This window comes from Pseudopipra pipra, chromosome 6 (assembly GCF_036250125.1).
Source record: "Pseudopipra pipra isolate bDixPip1 chromosome 6, bDixPip1.hap1, whole genome shotgun sequence".
In the NCBI taxonomy this organism is placed as follows: domain Eukaryota; kingdom Metazoa; phylum Chordata; class Aves; order Passeriformes; family Pipridae; genus Pseudopipra; species Pseudopipra pipra.
The window spans coordinates 40,329,831-40,346,716 of NC_087554.1; the positions used below are offsets into that span (position 1 = coordinate 40,329,831).

At 39.2% G+C, this 16,886-nt stretch overlaps 1 protein-coding gene across 4 annotated transcripts in view; it reads right to left on the bottom strand.

Annotated features, from left to right (window-relative positions):
• The window catches only part of SLC25A21 (solute carrier family 25 member 21), a 249,339-nt gene that overhangs the window by 215,149 nt on the left and 17,304 nt on the right, over positions 1–16,886 (bottom strand). The window contains exon 2 of one of the 4 annotated variants that reach the window (XM_064658651.1): positions 1,141–1,212. The exons of the other annotated variants lie outside the window; for them this stretch is intronic. The gene's annotated coding sequence lies outside the window, so the exon portion shown is untranslated. The remainder of the gene's footprint in view (positions 1–1,140; positions 1,213–16,886) is intronic. 4 annotated transcript variants of the gene reach the window in all.

Genomic DNA, 16,886 nt, shown 5'->3' on the forward strand with positions numbered 1-16,886 from the left:
TGTTGTTTGCAACATCCACTTCAAGAAAACATGAATGACTGCTCTAGAAACAGGGGGATGAAATTAGACTCAAAGGGACAGAGCAGCACTGAATGCTTCTTGGGTATTAGAATAGGAACTGGAGGTACACTACAGACACAGCAAGAAGAATGTGCCTGCAAGAGCTGGTAGTTTTCCCTGGGTTATGAAAAAGGATTTCCTTAGTTGGGTTTTTTTTTTGGTTTAGGACAATCTCAAAGGGGGTCAACCACCAGGTCTTTTTGCTACATTACTGAAAAGAACAAATGGGATATGGCTATGCTACCTAAATATGGAGCTGCATATTTCAGTTGGCCTACTTTTTTTTCTTGGGTCAGCCATTCAAAAAGACATTTTCCATAAATGCATCTAAAGAGCATCTAACAAACGTGAATACACAGATTTCATCTCAGTTTCAATTGCTGTCTCAACAGCTACAAAACTAATTTTTAAGAAGCTATATGCATGTGAACATGACTGCCTTAGAGACAAATAAAATTAATATTAATCCACATCTGTGGAAATTACTTCCAAATTGGCATCAGACTTTCACTGAGCTACACTGAAGGCCAGAGAAAGCTGCACACTGTATTTTTACCATTATGTTATATAGATCAAATGTGCAACATTCAAGGGCCAGTTTATTATTTACACTGCATTACTCTCACATGGCTGTTATTTAATTTTTTTTCTTACATTTTCAGGTGTTTTCTGTTGGTTCAGAGATGTTTTCTTCCTGGCTGCAGTGTCTTTTTAAGGCACAGCATCAAGTGAAGCAGACAGGAAATAAGGGTTGTTGCTCTCCAGAGGATGATTAAGCAAGTCAGCACAAATTCCCCAAAGTTCCCACAAACAGGCTCTTATGTAACAACATATGTTTTCAAAGATCTTTTCTCTGAGCAGTGAAGACTATTCATGGGAAAAATAGAAGCTAGCTTTATAATAAACATTGTGGAGCATGAAATAACTATAAAATAAAGAGCACTATAAATGAAGTAACTTATTAGATACCAAAAATGCTACAGAAAATTATTCTGATTTACATTTCTCAAAAATTATTCTTGGTCCTGCAATCTCTTGCTTATGCAAACAAAGCATTTTCCATGTTCCTTAGATCATTACCTGTAATGCTCTGGGATAAGTCCAGATGATGGTTTTAATGCAAGTAGTCCAAATGCCTTCAGTAGACGGTTTCTGTGAAAAAAGGAGGATCCATCTTTTTCCTCTCGCTTATGCCCAGAGCAGAATTTCTTTTAACTTGAGAAAAGGTTTTTTTAAAAAATTCCTTAACATTTACCTTGCATTAGACCTCCCCAGAATAGATCATCATTAGATTATTCAGTACAGCTGTGGATTGGTTAAAGCCATTCAGTATTGCATGCTTTTCATTCTTTGAAAAATATACACACATTATAAAACACTAGGAATTTTTTCCTTCTCTTTAATTTTAAAGAAAATTGAGACATTTTATTACAAGAATTTTAAGTATATAGAAGTGATTATTTACATTCAAGTGAGAAAAAATATTTGACTAGCTAGCATTAGACATGAGGACAGTCTACTATATAGTTTGATTTTTCTAGCAATAAATATAAATCTTGGGACACAAACATCAAAAAAGTTGACAAACAACACAGCAAAATGTATGAAGTTTTCAAGTTACTTACAATTTCACTGCCCATTTACAAAGATTTGATATTGCAAAGGTAGAAAAGTCAGGTCAACCAAAAATAGCAAAGTTAACTATGTTCTCACAAACTAGAAGCTCAAGCTGCGTTCCAGCAGAACATCTTGTATGCTCTGAAGCAGCATCAAGACTGATTCCTATGAACCACATTATGCATTTTATTTTCACACTATAAAGCTTAGTATTAAACACATTGCCCAGATGTACAAAATCACACACAGCTTATCCTGTTATTCCTAAAATCTACAACTTAACTTTTCACGTGAAAAGAACATCTAATAACAAAAGGACTGGATCCTCTGACCTTTTTCTCTGACATTGCTGCCATATACTGATTTTAAAAGCCCTTTTTCACCTGTTGACCTAAGACACGGAAGAGCCATATAACACAAGTACTCCCAAACAAATCTGTTGTTTTTACCCTTGCAAAACCTATATGGTCCCCACTGAGAAGTTCAGTTTATCTCTTGTCTGTCTCACAATGGCACCAAAGTGAAAAAATAGAGTTAAAATCCAATGGCAATTTGCCATCATCTCATGCCCATATGCCCCATCTTTTCAATATTCAAATATCTTGAATGAATATACTTTTAATAATTTACTATTCCTGCTTAGCTGGTGCTTTGTTGTATTGGTTGCTTGCACGGATAAGAGTGGGAATTCACTTTGTAGGGTAGCTTAGTCATAGAAACTAAACTAGATGTGACCTAACAGGTAATTTTTCTGGTTGAACAGTATCATTCTAGTCTAGTCTATTCTAGTCAACTTCTAATAAGCTGTTAAAGGAGCCAGGTGATAAAGACTTTTCACCACTTCCTTCTTTCACAGTTTGTTGATGTCACTGCTTGAAATCAATACCAATAGTCATTCTTTCAAGCATGGCGTTTCATTTTCTACTCCTCTTCCTACATGTAAGTGTTATTTTCACTCCACAACCAACTACTATTAATTACCAAAAAATGGCCAAAACAAGCGTGATGAGGATTATCAAAACAACAGATATTAAAAGGTACTATATCTATTTCACTCTCTTTTAAAAATTAGAGCAAAATAAAAATAGCAAACTTTTGAGTCACAAGAGCAGAAGCCAACTATTGTTATATCACACTGTTTTGGGTATGATTTTGATCTCAGTTCGTACTCTTAAGTGACTTCAAGAAAGTTACACAGTGAAACTCTGAAGTGAGAAATGCAGCGAACAAGCTGCAATTATGTTGGTCTGAGCTGCTCCTAATTACGACACAAGTCCACAAAGGCTAGAATTATATCTTCAAAATATTTAAAAGAAGTAACTGTATTCTAACATCTTTAAATAGGAAAAAGGAAAACAGGACTTAGAACAGGCCTAGTGAGGAAAACTGAGAAGACAACTGCTACTGAGTTAAAAACAAAGCTTTAAAGATATATAAATGCTGGAAGACAAAAAAAATGCCAACCCTTGGGACAATAGGTCTAAAGATAGGGTAAGAGAGACTGCTTGTTTCATTCAGTTGTACATGTTTGCTACACTTCCTTAATATACATCTTTTCCAAGAAGGTTAATCACAAAGGGATCATTAAAAAAATAATCCAAGTTATTTTCCCATCATCTCTTAGGTCTAGCTTAGTACAGCCCTTAATACATTATTCATAATAAAACTTTAAATAAAAAAACAAACAATTTTTTCTTTCCCTCTTAAGCCTAATGAGGCAATCCAGAACTGAAAATCTAGCCTTCCAGGTTGCATGAGCCTCTGAAGACAACAGATGGAAGTACTGTAGTTAACAGAAGCATAAGGAAAATCCAAAAGGCTGCCAAAGCATTCCTGCACCTCAGTCAGGAACTGCAAACCTGCCAAAAACAGGGGTCAGGAACAGAGAACTGACAACTCGTAGAAATGCTTTCCAGGCTACAAGAGTCCTGATTCTCAGGGTAGTTGAGCTCCCCAGTTGAACCCACATAACTTGAAAAAGCTTCTTTTTTTTTTTTTTTTCTTTTTTTTTAATTTTTAAAAAGCCATGCATGGGGAAGCAGGCCTTAGCCAACTTCCAGACTAAAAATAACTTATTTGCATTTTCAAAAGAAAACCTGAAGCTCAAGGAGCAGGGAAGATGGGTTCAGGCTAAAGCTTCTCTACAAATCCACTCCAGCTGATAGATTCTTTGAACAAAAGATGTTTCTGCTCATGTTAAAGGGCTATCTAATGGACATGGAAGTGAATGGGATTCTTCCTACCAAGTTCGCCTCAGTGCTGCATCAAACCAAACTGCCAAATGATTAAATGACTGTTGTTCCTAAAATTTCATATCCTATATTAGCACCAATGGACTCTCCCAAAGTGCATTCAAAGGAAGAGTCTGGGAACATCTACAGTTTTTCTTCTAAGCCTGTAAACTGGCTACTGACTGACCTTTGCATGCATGTGGTTGTTCATTTAAGGGACAATTGAAGCAATTAAGGGAGTAAATGCTGGTTTAAAAATTGATTAATCGAGTAATATTGGTTAAAAAAAAAATAGTTACCGAGGAACTTTAGGTGCTTTTGGCATTAAGCATCAGCCAAAGGAAGATACTGAAATTTGTGTTTTCAAATTAGGTTGACTGATTTATGAAGCAGTACAGGTGAGTGCTTTGAGTCTAAAACTATTAAAAACATTCTAAGAAATGTTGTATCTTATTGCACCTACATTAAATTCTCTGCTTCATTTGTGCAACCCACACAGGGTTAGGTAGGATTCCTAAATAGCTTAATTCACAGACAAGATAAATACCACGGAGGTTGCTCCAAAGAGACAAAAACCAGAGGAATCAACTGAAGAGCAGTGCTGGATCACTCCAAGGAAAAGGGAGACTTCCCCTTCAGTAACAGGCACCCAAATTCTTAGCAGGTGTTGTATGATATCTCTTTTTACTGGTATTTTCAACCTGCAGCCTCATCCTGGAGTTAGTTGCATTACCATTTGTCCTTCTTTTGAAACAGAGCAGTGACACTGGTTATCCCCACAAGCCAAAAGGTAAACAAACCATCAGCTAAGAGAATTATAACATCAAGGCATGGGAAACTGATTCCTTGTCTGCCTCTACTGAAATAGATTTAAACCTGCCTTTATCATTTCCAGGAGACTGCCTTGAATGCTAAGCTAAAATAGAACAACTGTAGTAGGTAAGTTTTTTAACTCCTTTCTGTTCAAACCAGTCCATTTTTCATAATAAACATCCACCTGATCAAAGGCTATATACTAGGGTCTAGTGGAAGAGGCACTCATGTGGAAGCCCAGATTGTAGTTTCAGCTTTGAGGAAATATTTAACACTTAAATTCACAGAATCACAGAATATGTCACATTGGAAGGAACCCATAAGGATCATGGAGTCCAACTCCTAGCCCTGCACAGGACCATCCCCAAGCGTCATACCATGTGCCTTAGAGTATCATCCAAATGCTTCTTGAACTCAGACAGGCTTGGTGCTCTGACCACTCCCTGGGGAGCCTCTTCCAGTGCCCAGCCACCCTCTGGGTGAAGAACCTTTTTCGAATATCCAACCTAAACCTCCCTCGACACAACTTCAGGCCATTCCCTCAGGTCCTATAGCTGGTCTCCACAGAGGAGAGATCAGTGTCTGTCCCTCCTCTTCCCCTTGTGAGGAAGTTGTAGACTGCAATGAGGTCTCCCCTCAGTCTCCTCCAGGATGAACAGACCAAGTGACCTCAGCCACTCCTCATGTGCCTTCCCCTCAAGGCCCTTCACTGTGTTTGTTGCCCTCTTCTAGACACTCTCCAATAGCTTAATATCTTTCCTATATTGGGGTGCCCCAAACTGCACACAACATTCAAGGTGAGGCCGCACCAGTGCAGAGCAGAGCAGGACAATCCCCTCCCTCGACCAGATGGTGATGCTTTGCCTGATGCCCCTCTGGACACGGTTGGCCCTCCTGGGGGCCACCGATCAGGACTCTCAGGTCCTTTTTCCGTGGCTCTGCTTTCCAGCATCTCATTCCCCAGTCTGTACAAACATCTGGGGTTGCCCCATTCCAGGTGCAGAATCCACCGTTTTCCCTTACTGAACTTCATACGGTTGGGGATTGCCCAATCCTCTGATTTGTCGAGGTCTCTCTGCAGGGCCTCCCTGCCTTCAAGGGAGTCAACAGCTCCTCCCAGTTTTGTGTCAGCTCCAAACTTGCTTGGTATCCCTTCCAGTCTTGCATTCCAATGATTTATGAAGACGTTGAAGAGCACCTAAGATGGAGTCCTGTGGAACCCCACTGGTGACAGGTTGCCAGCCTGACGTTACCCCATTCACTATTACCCTTTATGCTTGACCCGAGAACCAATTTCTCACTCACTGCATGATGTGTTTTCCAGCTGTGTGCTGGACAGTTTGTCCAGAAGGATACTGTGAGAGACAGTATCGAAAGCTTTACTGAAGTCCAAAAAGATTACATCAGCTGGCTTTCCTTGATCAGCTAGGTGGGTTACCTTGTCATACAAGGAAATCAGGTGTCATAAGTAGGACTTTCCTCTCATGAAGCCGTGCTGGCTGTGATCAGTGACTGCATTGCCTTTCAGATGTTTTTCAACACCTCCCAGAATAATCTACTACACAACTTTAGCAAGCACTGTAGTGAGAGTGACAGGCCTGTAGTTTCCAGGGTCCTCTTTCTTGCCCTTCTTGAAAATTCAGACAATGTTCGCCAGCTTCCAGTCAGCTGGGACCTCGTTCCCAAGACTGCTCAAAAATAATCAAGAGTGGTTTTGCAATGACATCAGCCAGCTCTTTCAGGACTCTAGGATGAATCCCATCAGGCTCCATAGATTTGTAGGGATTCAGCTGGAGTAGAAGATTCCACACAATTTCAGGGTTGACTGGGAGTTGATCATTCTCGCATTCATGTCCTCCAGCTCAGGGCACTGAGATCCCCTTGGTCCATCATCCATGTTGAAGACAGAGTCAAAGAAAGTGTTAAACACCTCTGTCTTGTCTCTGTCCCTGTTTGTGAGGTGACCATCTGCATCCTGTAACAGGCTGATGATATTTCTGTACTGCCAATTGCCTATTGCCATTAATGTATTTGAAAAAACTTTTTTTACTGCCCCTCATGTTTCTGGTCAGTTTCAACTCCAGCTGAGCTTTGGCTGCACAAATTTTCTCCCTGCAGTGGCAAGCAGCATCTCTGAATTCTTCCCATGTCACTTGACCTTGCTTCCACTAGGCATGCACCTTCCTTTTTTGCCTTATTTCCAAGAGAAGATTCTTGCTCAGTCAAGCCGGCCTTCTGCCTCCCCTGCTTGACTTCCAGCATTTGGAAATTGCCTGCTCCTGTGCCCCTGGGAGGTGATGTTTGAAAAGTGACCAGCACTTATGGACTCCAGCAGCTGCAAAAATATTTTCCCAGGGGATGTCACTTACTACTTCCTTGAGCAGCCTGCAGTCTGCTCTCCTCACGTCCAGAGCTGAGGTTTTGTTGGCACTTTTCCTCCTCTCAACAGAGATTTTAAACTCAATCACTTTGTGGTCACTGTGGCCAAGACGGCCACCAATCTCCACTTCATTCACAAGATCCACTCTGTTAACAAACAGCAGATCAAGGAGAGCATCTTTCTGAGTCATCTCCTTTAGGACCTGTTCTATAAAGTTGTCATCCAGGTTTTTTAGGAACCTTCTGGCCCATGTTGTACCAGCTGTGTGATGATCCCAGTTATTTCTGGGTCTTCCAGTTATTTCTGAAGTCTCCCATAAGGACAAGGGCAGTTGAGTTGGACGTGTCCCTTAGTTCCTCAAAGAATAATTTGTTGGCATCATCATCCTGTCTGTGAGGTCTATAGCAGACTCCCACAATGACATCCACATTATTTCTTTGTCCCTTGATTCTCACCCAGAGGTTCTCAGCTGTGCCATTGCCAACTGTGAGCTCCATACATTCTATGTATATTCTATTACATACAGTCCCACTCCTCCGCCTCTTCTGCCTGCGTGTGCCTCCTGAAGAGCCTGTAACCGTCCAACAGGGCACTCTAGTCACAGGTCTCATCCCACCAGGTTTCACTTATGCCTATGATGTCAAATCTCAGGGATGGGCCAAAGCTTTGAGGTCCTCTTGTTCCCCATGATGTGTGCATTGGTGTAGAAACATTCCAAGTGTGGTATATTGTAGCCAACACCCCTTGAGGCAGATTGAGGGATCCCATTAGTGTTGTTTTCTCAGGTTTTGGCACACCATCCCATTGCTCATCACTGGCAAGCCTGATTTTGTCCCATTCCCCTTTTCAAGCTAGTTTAAAGCTCTGTCAACAAGCCCCACTAACTCCTGTGCTAGAACTCTTTTTCCCCTCTGACAAAGGTGCATGCCATCAGGTTGCCAGTAGATCTGGTGTTGAGTAGATCATCCCATGGTCAAAAAACATAAATTTTTTCCAATTACACCAACCTCGAAGCCACTCATTGACCTGATGGATCTGCCTATTCTTATCAATATTATTCCTTGTTACTGGAAGAATCGAGGAAATCACTATCTGTGCTTTTGATCCCTCTACCAACCATCCTAGGGCTCTGAAGTCTCTTTTGATTGCCTTTGGACTTCTCTTTGTTATTTTGTCACTGCCAGTTTGAACAACCACGAGCAGATAGTAATCAGAGGGCCTTACCAGACTGGAGAGTTTTCCAGTAATGTCCCTTATCCAAGTCCCTCAAAGACAGCAGGCTTCCCTGTGAATCTACTCCCCTTAGAAGGAAGTCTCCTATTACAACTACCCTTTTTGAAACTTTCCTCCTTGCTCCATGGTCATGCTTAGCCTAACAAGCACACCACCCTTCTCAGCCCTTATATATTCCATGCAAAGATATTCCATGCAGAAGGTGGAGAGAATGAGCTGTTCCCTGTAACAACTGAAAGTGAGCACTATACAGCCAATGCAGTGAATAATGTAAGCTTAAGTTTTCTCAGGCAGAGAATGAGCTGAACCTGAGACTTTCACATCACAGTTGAGTTATCCAGCACTGGACAGCTAGAGAAATCAGATGCAGGACAAAAATGTATCAAACTATCTTTCTTCTCACAACAGTATATACACAGCCTGGTCTTAGGAAGCAGCTCTAAACACATCTACTGAATGGAGCTCTACAGAGAAGACGGAAGATGCCTGCCTACACTGTTAATTCTAATACAGTTTGGACACGAATAAATCTACAAACTGAACATTTATGCTTAGCAAATCAGTTTCTTGAAAACTGAAAGAACATTTCAGAATCCAAAAATCTAGCACCCAAGTCTACAGCAACTTAAATTAAAATCCTAAAAGTCTGTAGCCCTTAGACTCCATTCGTTTCAAGACTGTTTATATCTAGTATTTCAGCCAAACAGTGCTGGTTTGTTTTTAAATGTATGTACATATATCACATCCAGGCAGGTAAGTGTTAAAAGAAATGGGAAAACAATAGGAGGTTAAAGTATGCAATGAAATAAGAATGTTTAGCCTGTCCTGATGCTCCAACTTCCCCCCTCCCCCCTCCAGGCATCTAATTGTTTGCTTTTCCTCCTACATACAATAATGAAGTGAACTACAAGCAAAGTGTGATGACAAATGGTCCCAGGGTTTGCATTCTTTGGAATATATTGGCATTTGTAAACTAAAAAAGAAAGATAGATGTAATCAACCACCCTCTTTCAAAAGATGGATCTGGAAGCATATGTTGGCAAAATCTTCAAACCACATTAAGCACTAATTTGAAAGTATGTTTGAAAGGAAGAAAGCAATGCCTCTAATACCAGTTTATTTGTGTAACAACAACTAGAAACTGAACTTGCTAGACATATTTTGAAAGATGGAAACAATTAAAATGCATTAGTGATCTAAACAGGCACTGTATTTTAAAAGAAAAGAACTTTAAACAATCAAGGTTACACATATCCACATTTTCTTGACTAATCCTCACCTTCCCTTGATTTCCTAATATTCAGTACTTGTATTACATTGAAACATTGCATCTGTCTTCACAGAAATTAGCAAGAGCTAAGTCTGTACAAATACATTTGACTATGGAAAAAGAGTGACACAGCCTCATGAGAAAAACCCCATCAGCTGCAGGATGGCAATTGTTCTGTCTCCAACATCAAAAACTTGTAGCCCTCTATTCCAAAAACCAACATACTGCACCAAACAGAGTGCCCAGGCTGCACCTTATCATATAACCACTAAATAGTCAGCTCATTTCACTAGTAAATAAAAGTGGACAAAGTACACTGAGAGGGCACATTATTCACATCTTCCTCTTCTTTGGTAATATCTTGACTAGAAGGGAAAAGGACTTGGAATGGGAGAAGTCTTAGCAGGGAAATGAATAATCAAATATTATTAAAAAAAAAGTAGTTTTAATTATTTCATATTTAAGGTCAAATAAGTCTTAAATTAGGGGTTAACATAACCTATGCTTTTTGCAGTCATGTTTGAAATGCAGCACTGCAGATTTCTGGACACTTGGAAAGCCTCATTAAAAACAAGATCAAGTCATTCCAAAATCCAAACATGAACTGTTAAAATTAGGGACATCTTTAGATACTCACTTTTGACCTGCTGCAGTCTTACCATGCCATCACAGACACATTGAAGCTTCAGAAAATGCTGTCATATCTTAATAACATGATACTTCTCTCAGTTTTTTGCATGCTTTGATGAGCAGCAAAATTGTTAGCATAGATAAGCATCACCATTAGCATAACATTAGCACATAATGAAACAAACACCTCATGCCCACAAGATACCATTTCTAATCTTCTGAAAGCAGACATTGTTACTGTTGCACTTAGTCTTCAGGTTTTTATGTGCTGTAGAAACTTGGCTATAGAGAAGGATGATACAGAGTTGGAGATTTCCTGATTGATTTTTCATATGTTTTACATGAGGCATAGTTCCAATTACTACTTTTGGTGGGAAAATACTTTTAAATACATATATAAATGTTTTAAGAGGTTAATTTATAATTAAAACTAAAAACCAAACCAACAAAACCAAGAGCATAATCAGTGCATATCAATCACTACTTTAGAGATGTGAGAAAAAGAATCTACGTATCAGAATTTTCAAATAAGGTACAATATTTGCAGCTAATACACAAGAATTTAGGACACCGAACAAAAAATATAGGTAGTACTTTCCTAGTACTAGAGTACTTGAGTTTTAGGGAAAAAGGACCTGAGAGTCCTGATCAGTGGCAAGTTGAATATGAGTTAGCAGTGCCCTGGCAGCCAGGAGGGCCAACTGTGTCCGGGGGGGCATCAGGCAAAGCATCACCATCTGGTCGAGGGAGGGGATTGTCCTGCTCTGCTCTGCACTGGTGTGGCCTCACCTTGAATATTGTGTGCAGTTTGGGGCACCCCAATATAGGAAAGATATTAAGCTATTGGAGAGTGTCTAGAAGAGGGCAACAAACACGGTGAAGGGCCTTGAGGGGAAGCCACATGAGGAGTGGCTGAGGTCACTTGGTCTGTTCATCCTGGAGAAGACTGAGGGGAGACCTCATTGCAGTCTACAACTTCCTCACAAGGGGAAGAGGAGGGACAGACACTGATCTCTCCTCTGTGGAGACCAGCTATAGGACCTGAGGGAATGGCCTGAAGTTGTGTCAAGGGAGGTTTAGGTTGGATATTCGAAAAAGGTTCTTCACCCAGAGGGTGGCTGGGCACTGGAAGAGGCTCCCCAGGGAGTGGTCAGAGCACCAAGCCTGTCTGAGTTCAAGAAGCATTTGGATGATACTCTAAGGCACATGGTATGACTCTTGGGGATGGTCCTGTGCAGGGCTAGGAGTTGGACTCCATGATCCTTATGGGTTCCTTCCAATGTGACATATTCTGTGATTCTGTGATAACAGAACTTTTCAACTAATACCATATTTTCCTGCAACACTTACAGATTCATCCTTAACTAATTCCATCCTTAACTAATTTTTTATCATATGGCATAATTATCTTCCTATAGAAAAGACTGTACATAGCAAACCTCCCTGTATGGTTAGGCTTCTTTTTGCATACACGTTCTTGGCAAAAACACAGCTTGAGTGTCCCAGTAAGTAACTTGCTTTTGTCTCCAAAAAAGACAGCAGAGAAGCACAACACTGCCATCTCCACCTTATATGCTGAAGTACAAGTATTACACACATAATCTGGTGAAAAAAATATAAAATACAGCAAACAAGCACACATAAAACTTTTATGAGCAAATTAAAGGAACAACTGTCAGGCAGAAAAGTTAAGTTTAAGCAACCAATGTAGTGTACCAGAAAAACATCATCCTCAGCAGTCCCAAAGACTAAAGAGGACAGAGTAAGCAAGTTCTCAGCCTCTCCAACCTCAGTCTGTGCCATCAAATGACTAGCATCAGAAAGACAGAAGACATACCTGACAGTGTTTTATGCCTTGTTTTATCTGTCTATGTTGTAGATGTGGTGGCTTATGTGGTCCACATAAGTGGACTTATGTGCTGGAAAGAAGATGACCACTGACTCAACTGCCATAGCTGCAATTTGCTGGGGTTTTTTGCCACCCATAAAGGTAAGTGGGTTATATGCTGAGCAAAGTGCAATATGAAGCCTGAAATAAATCCCCAGACCCTAACTCAATTTAGTATATGTTCAGCAGCATACCAGTAGTACAAAGAAGAGTTTATTAAGGTTTCTTAAAAAAAAAAAAAAAACAAACCAAAATGAAAACAGCAACAAGTCACAAACCATAAAAAAAAAAAGAAAAAAAAAAAAGAAGAGTGGAGTCTTTCTTCCCTCTTAATCCTCACACAAAGCTGAGTAAAGTCCTTTTTCCTGCTGCGGATTATTTGAAAACGTATCTTCCTTAATGGTATTTGTTAAAGCTTCAGGTTACCTGAGAAGCAGGTCCTACAAGGGAAAATATGGAAGGTGACAAACAGCTTCACTAGCTGCCACAACAGAGCAAGCAAATTAAATTGCTCATATCTGTTAAACTTTGGGTGAAGTTCAGAAGCGGAAGTGTTCCTGGCACTCATTGCACCTGATAAAACAGGTAAGCAATCCTACAAGCCAGCTGCTACCAGGACCATTATCTACTCTTCCTCCACTGACTGGAAAACCCTGCCAGCTCCCGCAATTCAGGCAAATAAACTGACAAAAAACTGCCTTATCAAAAGCAATTAGGTTTCTGTTCACTTAAGCTCCTTGGATCAGTTCCCTAAAAGGTCAGAATAATTTCAAAGAGTTTATTAACACAATAAGAACAGGCATAGATAAATAGCATCATCTTTCTTCTTCATAGGTCAATGAGGAACATTGCAACAGAAGAATATACTGTCAACTTAAATGCACCTAGAATTTGGGTACCAGATAGTGACACAAAAGCCACTGAGATGACAGCCATAAGTAAGATGACAAAAGCAGTCTCATAGGCAGCCTTTGGCAAAAGAAGGAAACAGGGCTAGTGAACTTTATTCCCACCAATAGCACAAGCTAATTGTAAAAGCAAACGACGAATGGAAAATATATGAAATATCAGACTGACAAGCACCCTATCTGGTGTTCCAATTTTGTGCTGGTATGCAATAAGATAGCACACAAGCCTAATCCAAGCAAGGAACAGTTTGGACAGGAAATTTCTAGAAAACAAGAAAGTTCAACATACACAAAGTTCAAGCTTAGTAAACAGGCTACAGAGCTTGGGAGTTTATTGCTTTAGGCATTAGAATGAGTAGAATGAACTGAGCGAATATATTTACTGGCTAAAAGAGGTATGAAAAAAGCTCAGGGCCTTCACCTATTTATCTAGTTTGTAGATATAGAAAAAGGGAATATTTAAACTACATACATGAGGAGATACTTTGGAGGACAGCACTGATGACAAATATTTTCCCCATCATCAGATTTGATACCATCAAGGTTCTGGCAAGAACACACAGGAAAACAAAGCACACAATTGTATGGTCAGTGCATCCTGCCACTTAGATCCTGCTTGGCACAGATCATGTTTTAGAAAATTATGTCCATCACCTGATGTTCTACATACAAAGTATGACCAGCAGAGTTCTAGAAAAGGCTAGATTTGCTGAACAGAAGCAAAGCAAAATAAATTTAATTTAATTTATTTAAAAATAAATTTAACTTCCATTGACCTGGAAGGATGTTAGGACTGTCAGACCACTGCCAATCTATATCCTTCAAAAAATAAGGGGAAAAAAGTACAAATATGTACTGGGCACTGAACAATGGAAGGAACTGTGCTCAATCTAGCCCCAGAAGACAGAGTTCAACCTTCAACTGGAAGTCAGCTGAATATGACCAATATATAGGGGATGGAAATCTCAATAGAAAATATGAGAAATTGAACAAGTCACAGCTCCGATTAAAAGAATAACTGAGATGTCAACAGAAGCTTCTAAGGCAGACACTGACAACCCTCTTATGTCACACTTTGGAAGTATAAACTAGAAAGTGAAGAGGAAACAGCAATGCTGTTAGTTAAATATAAATAGGCTCAGAGAGAAGACTGCTTAGATTTTATCTCACTTAGATTTTAGCTCACTTAGTACAGTAAAATCAGGAGAGGTGTAGTCCATGGACTTAATGTCAGTGGAGACTACCACTTGCTCACCAAATAAAAATAAGAAACTATTTCCAGACATGCACCCCAGATCCTTTGGTAAAAGGCCAGTAAATCTGGTCCAAAATACAATGGTGTCAATGTGACTTTACATATATAACTTGGGGTAGGGGAAGTCAAATACTGAAAAGGATTGTGTTTAAGTTTGAGAATAAAAGTTCTAGAACACAACAGGAAACATACATTGAGAACACTGCAGTCCTGAAAGGACTGATGGAAAAGGGTAGCAGCGGTGCATCAGAATAGCTCCTCTCCTTCCCGGTATAGGTTTAAATTTGTTGGATGGAAAACTTGTATACAAGACTCCATGGTTATGAGTTTTCCAAGAGATCTATGGCAGTCTTCTGTGCACCATACAGCAGTTATCACTAAACACAATAACACAATACATCTGATCCAGGAGTACTTAACAATAGGTTGCACATTTTAGAAGTACAGTTTGCTAGATTTTTCAGCTATGAGCTCAACAGCCTGTTACAGAAAGATTTTTTTTCCACCACAGACACAAACAGAGAATGTAAACTGTAACAGAAATATAAATAATCAACTAATTAACGACCACTAAAACCATTTCCTCCAGAATTATTTATTTTAAATGATAGAAAGTTTTCCAACATTTTAGCCTAATGTTCAAACGCAGGTTGGGATATCAATGCAAGTTTTGTGCAGGATTTCATGGAGATGTAACTTAATAGATTGTCTCAGATTTACAAGTAACTTTAAAAAAATAGCATTTTTAATAGAGTTAGAATCAGTAACTTAGATGAGATGGGATCTTTGGTAGTCAACTGTACACCAGACTAGGCACTGCAACACTTAAAAAGTTGCTGCCTGACTTCAACTGAACGCTTCAGAATGCTCAAACCCACCACCAGGGAAACAACTCCATTTATGGAAAAATGGTCCATTCTGTTATGCATACAAGGAGTAGCTGTTACAATCTGCCACTTAGACCTAGTAATGAGTATTCACATGCTGAACTTCACAGAATATTTCATGCAGATCTAGGACAGTTCAGAAGAGATTCAGGGAGTAACTTCCATTGATTTTGGTGGAATTGAGATATTGATTAATCTCATGGTTTGAGCACCTACAATTACCCTAGAACTGAGGAATGACAGTTTCTCTAAAAGTGACACAAAAAAATTAATGCATTAGGGCCCAGAAAGCAAAATATTTAAATCCATTATTTCACTTTTCAGTAGACTTAACTGACCACCAGGACCACTGCCTACACCGTTACCGTATGTTTGATCTGTACCACTATGCAAAAAATGATTGCAAGATTCAAAGACCTAGAAAGAGAGCAAGAATGAACACTGTTTTGCAGCCTGATGAAAAAAAAAAACAAACCAAACAAACAAAAAACCAGAACCAAAACCAAAACCAAACCAAACTCTTGAAAAAGAGGATTTTCTTGGTTCTTTGCTTTCCTAGGCTAAACCAAGGAAAGTCCAAATTCTTTCACTGGTCTCAAATCACCTGGGTCTGTTCTGAATTGAATTCTGATAAACCAGAGGTGCCCAGGTTTTGCTTATGCAGAATGCAAGCAGTCTAAATCTTGCCCATAGTCAAAACTATTTACACTACAAACTTGAATACTGAAATGTTTACAAAACAATTAGCAAATATATAAAGTATGTTCAAGTTTTACAAACAGTTCAATCATCATACAAAATGTAATATGGTGATTTATTCCTTTCTCTGAATTTAATTTCTTAAACATAGTAGAGCTGTAGTCAAAATAAAGACAAAGCAAGCTATCCCTAATTCCAGTTACACTAAACAAGGTTTCAGCCCTATTCCTGAAAAGGGATTTGTGGAACATTGACTCTCTCTAAATTTTTAAGTTCTTCACAGATTTTGAAATTAATGTTCTAGGTGCAATTATAAAGATTAATTAAAATGTAGGAAACAAAGATTTAGATGTAAACAAGATTTAGACTGAACAGAAAAAGCCCAGTTTCGGACTGAGGTGGTAGTAACTGTGTTACCACCTCTACTTGACTGCAGGGGTTTTCCCTGAAGTATGTTACCATGTTACCCTTATCCACTACACAGAATGCAAACAGCTCAGTCTGAGTAACAGAATAGAACTTACTCTTTAGAGTCCTCTCTACTCCTACAAAGGACAAGGAGGAAATAAAAAATAATTTAAAAAAGCACATTAGAGAAGTTAAAACCATTTCTTCCTCCTCCCTCTCAGGATTTTTTTCCCTGCTTCTCTACAAGTTGCATAAAACATTCATAGCATCCCAAGGAAAATGTCTACTCTCCTTGCAGGTGTCTGTCTTGAGGCACCAGAGAAGACTAATTACTCCTACAAACCTCAGCACACCAACTGAAGTCTTAAGTGAAAACACTCAAGTAGCATAAGGAGAATCATGCATAATCAAGAAAAAAATACTCAAATGTTGTATATGTAAGGGATAACATATTACATGAGAAGACAACAAGTATTTAAATAGAAAGCCATTATTTTTTCCATTCATTGACAAAAGTATACACTGATATGGGAAAAAAGGAAAAAGCCATTATATAACAAAAAGTAAGATTACTTGCTTACTACACAAGCATAAAAGTTGTTGCCCA